We start from the raw sequence: 11,904 nt of genomic DNA, 5'->3' as shown, positions 1-11,904 counted from the left end.
TGTAACAAGAAGAGGCACCATAGCAAGACCTCTTTTCTCATAAAAGAAACATCCTGGTGATAGTGGAGGATTAAAGACTGCAGACATCTATATCCCAATCAGTAGAAGGAAGAAAGCATCCCAAGAAAAGCAAAACTTCTCCTCCACCTCTTTAACAATACTTCCAAAAAATTGCACTTCTATTTAATTCCACTGGCCAATAGGTTTCATTTAGCCACACAATAGTGTCAAGGGGTTGGAAAATTATTTTGGCCAGACATGAGACCAGTTGAAACCTGATGACTCTATTAAGAGGAAAGAAAGGAAAAATGGATCTTGAGGAATACTTGGCTTATTCCCTGACCACATCATAATACTCTCAAAATGACTTTATTAATCTTTTTATTTTAAAAAATAATGATTTCTTCCATAGGCAGCCTGCTGAGTTAGACACTCTTTAGTCTATCCATCTATCAATCAAATTTATCTTCTGTCCATCTATCAATCAAATTTATCTGTGTACTCACTATAGATCCATATAAGTATCAAGCCTTCTATTTTCCTGTTATTTAACTTCATCTTGCTTCCTGCTTTCTTTGACCCAATCCACTTTTAAGAGTTCTTTGTTGATTCCAACATGGCGGCTGGCGCAGAGAGATCAAGTCTCTGACCTCTCCAGCTGTGCGGGCATAAGGAGTTGTAAACAATCTAAATTCTGTTTGCTCAGGATCACTAGGCAATGCTGAGCTGACGTGGATCTGGGGCGATCAATCTGGACCTCTCAGAACACACACTGAGCCCGAATCGGCTGAATTCAAGCTCCCATTCGCCTGCTTCCCGCAGACAAACAGCTGTGACTCAGCACTAATCCATCCGGCTGAAACAACTGGTCAGCCCTTCTGATCCTACAGAGGTAAATGCCAACGGAGCCTTCATAGGTGGTGGCCACAGGTTTGAAACGGGGCTTGGGAGAGACAGTAAGTATCCACCCTTTGCATTGGTCACCCAGCAAAGGGAAACGAACTGTCGCCATTTGCAAGAGATACCACCATGGCAGAGAACTGACATCACCAGACTGTGGCAGAGGAGATAACTTCATTGAAACCTGCGGCTACAGGTGTGTAATCCCCTAGCCTTCCCTCTCCACACATCCGGGAAACCTTAAGGGCCCCTCCCAGCTCTCCCATGAGCACGAGAGCCAGACCGAGGGAATCAGGAGTGGTGCGGGACTCGTGGCATGGAACTCCCAGCTACAACTCACACCAGTGCTGACAGCTGAGGTATCTTGCACCAGCTACCAGGGGCGTGGCTACCGGAGGGCAAGTAAAATTCGCTGAGGATTCTCAGCCCCAAGCTCCACAAACTTAGGGTCTGAAGGAATGGCAAATAGGGAGTGTGCCCAGTCTTGAAAACAGGGCTCCCGGGAGCACCAGACCTGGCGTGTAGCCAGTATTGTGGTGAGCGGCACCCGTGAGAGGGGCCTGGCTAGAGGAAAAGTGGGGAAGTGACTAGACACAAGAGGAGGCCCTAGGCACTCAGGATTGGAGACTCGCCCAGTCTGGGAGGAGGAGCTGCTGCACAGGGATTGGTTCCCGCATATTGACAGGAGAAACTTGGCATGGAGGGCACAGCGCCACCTACTGGAAGAGAAGTTAATCAAACTCTAAGACTTCAATTATTAGTTCTTTTTTTTTTTTGATTTGGATTTTTTCTTTCATTTTCATTTTTCTTTCTTGTTGTTTTTGAAATTTTTTTTAAATTTTTTTTTCAATTTTTTTCTTCTAATTTTAATTTTAATTTTTTTATTATTATTATTTTAAAAAAAATTTTTTCTTTTTTTATTTCCTATTTTTTTCTTCTTTTGTCTTTTCATTTCTTTTCAATTTTCTTATTCCCCCTTCTTTGAATTCTACCTGCTTACTCTCATTCTCTTTAGAGACTTCTTCCCTTCCTTTCTAATACCTTTCCTCCCAAGCATCAAATAAATTTATAGGAGTAAACAGTAACTCAGCAGTCAAACAGAACAAGAAGTAACATGAGCAGCTTCAAAAAGCAAGGAAGAAAAGGAGTACAAACAATGCAGGACAGCCTAAATATTCAGGAGGACCTAGAGTCATCGGAAAAATGTTCATATAAAGAACTCAAGGAACACCTTAGACAGATGGAATGGAACCTTAAAGAGGATAAGAGACAGCAAATTCAAGCAGCAAAAGAACACATTGAGAATGAATTACATAAACAGATAAAAGAAGAAGTTAAGCATCTTTATCAGGAGATAGAGATTATAGAAAATAATCAAACAATAATTCTAGAAATGAAGGAAACGATAAACCAAATTTAAAACTCAATTGAGAGTGAGTATCACTAACAAAGTGGAACAAGTAGAAACCAGAACGTCAGATAATGAAGACAAAATATATCATCTTGAAAAGAGTCTAGCCAACTCAGAAAGGCTGATAAAAAATCACGAGAAAAACATCAAAGAGTTATGGGATAACATAAAAAAAACCAAACTTACGAGTCATCGGGATAGAAGAAGGTACAGAGATTCAAACCAAGGGAATGAGTAACTTGCTGAATGAAATAATTACAGAAAACTTTCCAGAAATAAAAAAGGAAACAGATATACAAATTGAAGATGCATACAGGACACCGAGCACTCAAAATCACAGTAGACCAACGCCAAGACACATTGTTATGAAGATAGCCAATATACAGAACAAAGAGAAAATATTAAAAGCTACAAGAGAAAAGAGGCAGATTACGTTCAGGGGTAAACCAATAAGGTTAACAACGGATTTTTCATCACAGACTCTGAAAGCAAGAAGGTCATGGAACAATGTATTTCAAACACTGAAAGACAATGGATGCCAACCAAGAATTCTGTATCCAGCAAAATTAATCTTCAGGTATGACAACAAAATAAAAATCTTTCATGATAAACAAAAGTTAAAAGAATTTGCAACCAGAAAACCAGCATTGCAAAACATTTTGAGCAAAACACTACACGAGGAAGAAATGAAAAACAATAACTAAAACCATCAGTGGGAAGTGCCTCGGTAAAGACAGAGGGCGAGGGGAAAGATAATCATGGAGAAACAAACTAAATTTTTTTTTAAAAAAAGGATTATAATCAAATATGGCTGGAAGTACAAACCATATATCAATAGTAACTCTAAATGTTAATGGCTTAAACTATCCAATAAAGCGACATAGGCTGGTATCATGGATTAAAAAAACAAATCCAACAATATGCTGACTCCAGGAGACACATCTGATTGGAAAAGACATACACAGGCTGAAGGTGAAAGGATGGGAAAAAATATACCACGCACACGGTCCTCGTAAGCAAGCAGGGGTGGCCATCATCATATCGAATAAAATCAACTTCAAGACTAACTTAATCAAAAGGGATAAGGAAGGACATTATATACTGTTAAAAGGAACCATTAAACAACAAGACATAACAATTATCAATATTTATGCACCAAATAATGGTGCTGCGACATTCATAAAACAAATTCTCCTCCAGTTCAAGAATCAATAGACCACAACACAATAATTATGGGTGACTTCAACACACCTCTCTCACCATTGCACAGATCCTCCAAACAAAAGTTGAAAAAAGAAACTATAGAACTCAATACCACAATCAATAACCTAGACTTAACTGACATATATAGAATATATCAACCATCATCAAATGGATATACTTTTTTCTCAGCAGCACATGGATCCTTCTCAAAAATAGACCATATATTATGCCATAGGGCAACCCTCAGTAAATATAAAGTGGTGGAGATAATACCATGCATTTTATCTGATCATAATGGAATGAAACTGGAAATCAATGATAAAAGAAGGAAGGAAAAATCCTACATCACATGGAAAATGAACAATATGTTACTGAATGATCAATGGGTTACAGAAGACATAAAGGAGGAAATAAAAAAATTCTTAGAGATAAATGAAAATACAGACACAACATATCGGAATCTATGGGACACAATGAAAGCAGTTTTAAGAGGGAAATTCATCGCCTGGAGTTCATTCCTCAAAAAAAGAAAAAACCAACAAATAAATGAGCTCACACTTCATCTCAAAGCCCTAGAAAAGGAAGAGCAAAACAACAGCAAATGTAGCAGAAGGCAAGAAATAATTAAAATCAGAGCGGAAATCAACGAAATTGAAACAAAAGAAACTATTGAAAAAATTAACAAAACTAAAAGTTGGTTCTTCAGAAAAATAAATAAGATCGACAGAGCCTTAGCCATGCTAACGAAGAGAAGAAGAGAGAGAACTCAAATTACTAACATACGGGAGGAAAAAGGCAATATCACAACAGATGCTACAGAAATACAGAAGACAATTAGAAATTATTTTGAAAACCTATATTCCAATAAAATAGAAGATAGTGAAGACATCGATAAATTTCCTAAGTCATATGATTTGCCCAGACTGAGTCAGGAGGATACACACAATTTAAACAGACCAATATCAATGGATGAAATTGAAGAAGCAATCAAAAGACTACCAACCAAGAAAAGCCCAGGACTGGGTGGATATACAGCGGAGTTTTACAAAACCTTTAAAGAAGAATTAATACCAATACTTTTCAAGTTATTTCAGGAATTAGAAAAAGAGGGAGCTCTTCCAAATTCATTCTATGAGGCCAACATCACCCTGATTCCAAAACCAGACAAAGATACCTCAAAGAAAGAAAACTACAAACCAATATCTCTGATGAACCTAGATGCAAAAATCCTCAATAAAATTCTGGCTAATCGGATTCAAAAACATATCAAAAAAATTGTGCACCATGATCAAGTAGGATTCATCCCTGGGATGCAAGGCTGGTTCAATATACGGAAATCAATAAATGTTATTCACCACATCAATAGACTTAAAAATAAGAACCATATGATCATCTCAATAGATGCGGAAAAAGCATTCGACAAAGTACAGCATCCCTTTATGTTCAAAACTCTAGAAAAACTAGGGATAACAGGAACATACCTCAACAATGTAAAAGCAATCTATGCTAAGCCTCAGGCTAGCATCATTCTGAATGGAGAAAAATTGAAGGCATTCCCTCTAAAATCTGGAACAAGACAGGGATGCCCTCTCTCACCACTTCTGTTCAACATAGTTCTTGAAACACTGGCCAGAGCAATTAGACAGATGAAAGAAATTAAAGGCATAAAAATAGGAAAAGAAGAACTTAAATTATCACTATTTGCAGATGACATGATTCTATACCTAGAACACCCAAAAGGGTCTACAAAGAAACTACTAGAACTAATAAATGAACTCAGCAAAGTGGCAGGATATAAAATCAACAAGCATAAATCAAAGGCATTTCTGTATATCAGCGACAAAACTTCTGAAACGGAAATGAGGAGAAACACTCCATTCACAATATCCTCAAAAAAATAAAATACTTGGGAATTAACCTAACAAAAGAGGTGAAAGATTTATATAATGAAAACTACAGAACCCTAAAGAGAGAAGTAGAAGAAGATCTTAGAAGATGGAAAAATATACCATGTTCATGGATAGGCAGAACTAACCTTATCAAAATGGCGATATTACCAAAAGTTCTCTATAGGTTTAATGCAATGCCAATCAAAATCTCAACGGCATTTCTTGAAGAAATAGAGAAAGCAATCATGAAATTCATATGGAAGAATAAAAGACCCAGAATAGCAAAAGCAATTCTAAGCAGGAAGTGTGAATCAGGTGGTATAACGATACCAGATTTCAAACTATATTACAGAGCAATAGTGACAAAAACAGCATGGTACTGGTACCAAAACAGGCGCGTGGACCAATGGTATAGAATAGAGGACACAGAGACTAATCCACAAAGTTACAACTATCTTATATTTGATAAAGGGGCTAAAAGCATGCAATGGAGGAAGGATAGCATCTTCAACAAATGGTATTGGGAAAACTAGAAATCCATATGCAACAAAATGAAACTGAATCCCTTTCTCTTGCCATGCACAAAAGTTAACTCAAAATGGATCAAGGAGCATGATATCAAATCAGAGACTCTGCGTCTGATAGAAGAAAAAGTTGGCTCTGATCTACATATTGTGGGGTCGGGCTCCAAATTCCTTAATAGGACACCCATAGCACAAGAGTTAATAACAAGAATCAACAAATGGGACTTACTTAAACTAAAAAGTTTTTTTCTCAGCAAGAGAAACAATAAGAGAGGTAAATAGGAAGCCTACATCCTGGGAACAAATTTTTACTCCTCACACTTCAGATAGAGCCCTAATATCCAGAGTATACAAAGAACTCAAAAAATTAGACAATAAGATAACAAATAACCCAATCAACAAATGGACCAAGGACCTGAACAGACACTTCTCAGAGGAGGATATACAATCAATCAACAAGTACATGAAAAAATGCTCACCATCTCTAGCAGTCAGAGAAATGCAAATCAAAACCACCCTAAGATACCATCTCACTCCAGTAAGATTGGCAGCCATTATGAAGTCGAACAACAATAAGTGCTGGCGAGGATGTGGAGAAAAGGGTACACTTGTACATTGCTGGTGGGACTGCAAATTGGTGCGGCCAATTTGGAAAGCAGTATGGAGATTCCTGGGAAAGCTGGGAATGGAACCACCATTTGACCCTGCTATTGCCCTTCTCGGACTATTCCCTGAAGACCTTAAAAGAGTATGCTACAGGGATACTGCCACATCGATGTTCATAGCAGCACAATTCACAATAGCTAGACTGTGGAACCAACCCAGATGCCCTTCAATAGAGGAATGGATTAAAAAATGTGGCATTTATACACCATGGAATATTACGCAGCACTTAAAAATGACAAAATCATGGAATTTGCAGGGAAATAGATGGCACTAGAGCAGATTATGCTTAGTGAAGCTAGCCAATCCCTAAAAAACAAATACCAAATGTCTTCTTTGATATAATGAGAACAACTATGAACAGAGCAGGGAGGAAGAGCAGGAAGAAAAGATTAACATTACACAGAGACATGAGATGGGAGGGAAAGGGAGAGAAAAGGGAAATTGCATGGAAATGAAGGGAGACCCTCATTGTTATACAAAATTACATATAAGAGGTTGTGAGGGGAATGGGAAAATAAACAAGGAGAGAAATGAATTACAGTAGATGGGGTAGAGAGAGAAGATGTGAGGGAAGGGGAGGGGGGATAGTAGGGGATAGGAAAGGTAGCAGAATACAACAATTACTAATAGGGCATTATGTAAAATTGTGGATGTGTAACCGACGTGATTCTGCAATCTGCATTTGGGGTAAAATTGGGAGTTCATAACCCACTTCAATCTAATGTATGTAATATGATATGTCAAGATCTTTGTAATGTTGTGAACAACCAATTAAAAAAAAATTAAAAAAAAGAGTTCTTTGCGGAGAAGTAAGGTAAGAGCTGTACAAACATTAGAAATGTAAGGGGGTATTATAGTTGCTTGAAACATGAGATCCATCAACAAAGCTTTGAAATTGTGTAGTGAAAGCCATATCTTCTTTGTTGCTGCAGAATATATTCAGTACTAGTCACAAAAAGGCTTTTGATAATGCCAGTGCAGTACATGGGATCTAATGGGGAAATACAAGAACACCTCATCAGTACCACAACAGTTCCTTGATGAGACGCATCAATTTACAATATTTCCTATTTCTAGCTGAGTGAAGAAATTGGTTGATATCCATTATTATTTGTAACTTTCATATCTCTTTTTATTTGCAACAAAATGTTGAATAATGGAAGGTGGAGATCATGACTTCAGAATATGATCATTTCTCTTGAAATTGGCAAGCAAGAGCTAAAATGTTATTTCCTCATCATTTTTTTCTGCTCATATCCAGCTCATTTAAAATAACTAACACACTGTTATACCCAGATGGTGCAAAGCATCCATTTAAATGATAAAAAATGAAGGAGATGACCAGTAGTAATCTGAGGCCAGGTATTGAAAGTATCACTAATGTTGGACTTGTTCTTTGGACATTTATCAAGGAGACTGAGGGCTGGATGCCCCTTGTAAATGAAAACATCACAGAGCTCAAGTGTGCCAATCTGTACTTACAGGAATGGAGTGAAGACAAAAATTCTCAAGATTTTTGAGATTGCAATGGTTTAGTTTTCCAAGTATTGTAAAAGCTGAGATTCTAATTAGTGTACCTATTTGAAAACTTTTATGATAAACTGAAGACTGAGAAATGTTACTATAACTTTAATTTAGAAGCAAGTTAAGAGAAAGATGTATCTTTTCTTATTTTTAAAATAACAGTAAGCATATGTTGCAAATACAATCAAAATAAATCACCTATCAACCTAGACTTTTAAAGTTTAATGTTATTTCTTACAGATTATAATTGGGAATCTTCTAGATGAATGGATAAAGAAACTGTGGTATATATACACAATGGAATATTACTCAGCATTAAAATAATAAATTATGGCACTTGCAGGTAAATGGATGGAGCTGGAGAACATTATGCAAAGTAAAGTAAACCAATCCCCCCAAAACCAAAGGTTGAAATGTTCTCTCTGATAAGTTGATGCTGATCCATAATGGGGAGTGGGGAGGAATGGGAAAAAATGGAGGAACTGTGACTGGGCAAAGGGGAGAGAAGGTGGAGAGGGTGCGTTAGGGCAGGAAGGATAATAGAATGAGATGGACATCATTACCCTAGGTACCTGTATGACTGCATATATGGTGTGATGCTACATCATGTACAACTACTGAAATGAAAATTTGTGCTGCAATTGTGTACAATGAATCAAAATGCATTCTGTCATATGTACCTAATGGAAATAAATAAAAATTTTAAAAAAGAACCCATAAAGAACTCTTAGAACAGATAAATTCAGTAAAATTACAAAATATGTAACACATTGTTAATATAAAATCAGCATACAAAACTCATTTTTGTTTCTATATAAAAATGAACTCTCTGAAAACAAAATAGGAAAATAATCCCATTTACATAAAACACCAAAAAGGTCAAAATACATAGAAATAAATTCAACTAAGGAGGCAAGAAACTTATGTATTACAACTACAAATCATTGACGTGAGAAATTAAAGACACAAATGGAAAGGTATCTTTTGTTTATGGATTGGAAGATTTAATATTGCTAAAATGTACATACTATCCAAGATGATCTGCATATTGAATGCAATTTCTATCAAGTTTTCAAAGCTATTTTTTTTACAGATAGAGAGAAAAAAAGCTTCTACAGTTCATATGGAATTACAAAATACTATGGAGAACCAAATCAGTGTGATTCAAGAACAAAGTTGGAAGCCTCAGACATCCTGATGCTAAAACATATTACAAACATACACCAATCAAAGCATTATGATGCTATCCTAAAGACAGACGTCTAGACCAATGGAAGAGAATAGGAAACTCAGAAATAAATCTAGACATACACAGTCAACTGATTCTTCACAAGAGTACCAAGAATACAATGGGGAAAGAACAGTCCCTTCAAAATTTTTTTAAAACTAAATAGCCACATGCAAAAGATTGACATTGGACCATTATCTTACAACACACATAAATATCAAGCCAAAATGGATTAATACTTAGATGTGAGACCTAAAACTCTACAGATTTCAGAAGAAAACACAAGTGAAAATGTTCATATTGACCCTGGTAACGATTGAGTTGATCTCACAGCAAATGTACCAACAACAAAATAACAAATATACAAGGGAAGCTCACTGAGATTAAAAAAAAAATCAATGGAATGAAAAGGCAACTCAAAGGATGAGAGTAAATATTTGCAGACCATATGTCTGATGGGAGGTTAATCTATAAAATAGGAATTCCTACAGCTCAAGAGCAAAACAACTAATAATCTTATTTTAAACAGTATAAGGACTTGAATAGACATTTCTCCAAAGAAGATATATGTTAAGGTCTGTAAATAAGTCAAAAATAACACCTGGTATTTTGCCAGAGAAATGTTAGAGTTCGTAAACAAGTCTGGATGGTGCCTGGCAAAATGTCAGAGGGAGTGGTTTGAAAAGTAACAAAAGTGAGCCATTAAGTGTGGAGATTCCTTATTGGTTGATTGATGTATCTAGTTTATGCTAATTAAGATAAGCTGTGCAAAATGTATAAATAGCTCTGTTGCCCTACAATAAACGGCTCCCATTCCTGCTGTATCAACGTACACAAGTTATTCGTCACCCCCCGGCTATTTTGCTGCAGCCGCCCCCCGGCAGATATACAGTGATTAATGGGTATATGAAAAATATTCTTGACCTCACTAGTCCTCAGGGATATGATCACAACTAAAATAAGTATCACTATTATTTTTAAAGGCACATAATAACAATATTTGCAAGGATATGGAAAAATTAAACCCTTTTACCATTGTTTGTGTGAATGCAAAATTGTGCAGCTGCAGGGAAAACAGTATGGAGATTGCTATACAAAAAAATCTAAAACTAGAACTAGCATATGATCCAGCATTCCACCTCCGGATATTGATCAAAAAGAACTGCATCAGAATCCTGAAGATATTAGCACTCCCATGTTTACCACAGAACTATTCATAGTACCTAGGATATGGACACAATCTAAATGTTCACTGATTGATAGATAAATGAATTCTTAAAAAATATAGTATATATGCTTACAGTGGGATACTATTCAGTCCTAAAAAGAATAAACTTCTGCTATATATTACAATATGGATGGACTTTGATGACATTATGTTAAATGAAACAAGCCACTCACAAAAGGATGTATATTTTAGTATTTTACTTACATAAGATACCTAATAGTCAAATTTGTTAAATGATGGAATGGTATAGTAGCTCCCAGGGACAAGAGGAAGGGAGAAAATAGAGTTAATAATCAGTAGGCATTGAGTTTCAGCTGAACAAGGTGAGTGAACTTGAGACCTGCTGTACAAAGTGCACATATAGTCAATAATAATCTGTTGTACACTTCAAATTTTAAGAAGGTCAATCTCACATTAAGTATACCTAACAGAATACATTCTTTTTTTTTCATGTACTTGAATTTTTTAAAAAATAATAAGCCTGACTTCTAGATAGATACAGTGCCAGGAAATTTTGCTATTAGAGACAATGTCAGTTACCTGGAAGACTTGCACTGTCTCTGTGGGCAACTCCATGAATCGAAGCATAAGCATGAATGCTGAGCATGTATGAGGGCTGTTCCTGCAGTAGGAGCACATCCACCCGCATTCTTGTCTGTGTTCCCCTCTGTATCACAAGGGCCAATATGTTGAAGTACTATTTCTTACAGCTGGAATCAAGGATCTGGCTTTGTTTAGCCAGTGAGATTTGCTCCTACATGTTGGGAAGGTGGAAATGAGATGGAACTGGTCTTACTGGGGTTGCAATGGGTAACAACAATGTTATGGTGCATACAGGTGTGTGGCTGGATAAGAGGCAGTTACAAGGTCTTCAGTAGCAGAAGCACCAATCACATCTCTGGATCACAACCACAGTTGTGATCTGGACACTGATTGCTTGGAAGCCCTAAACTTGCATTTTTTTTTCTATCCTTCCAACAATTTGTGAGCAGCTTTATTCTCTCTACGATATCTTTTTCTTCTTGAAATATTAGTTGCTTTCTCTTTCTAGCATGACACATTGCTGCATATATTATGCCACGAACTTTACGATGGTGAAACCACAGTTTCCTCACTGTAAAATCATGACGAATATATTGCAAAGTTTTGTTTTTATTTGAGTGTATAGAAATTCTAATAATAACTCAGTGCATAACTGTTCTTCCCACTAACACTCACTAATTGTTCAAATGTAAAGCATTTGACCACTAGCTTTATTACATTGCTAGAACTATCATACTACAGGTGACTATGTATTGAGCATTATATTCAGTGTCACTAAGTATTACTGA

Source organism: Urocitellus parryii, chromosome 5 (assembly GCF_045843805.1).
Source record: "Urocitellus parryii isolate mUroPar1 chromosome 5, mUroPar1.hap1, whole genome shotgun sequence".
Lineage (NCBI taxonomy): Eukaryota > Metazoa > Chordata > Mammalia > Rodentia > Sciuridae > Urocitellus > Urocitellus parryii.
Note: the sequence above shows the minus strand (reverse complement) of the source record.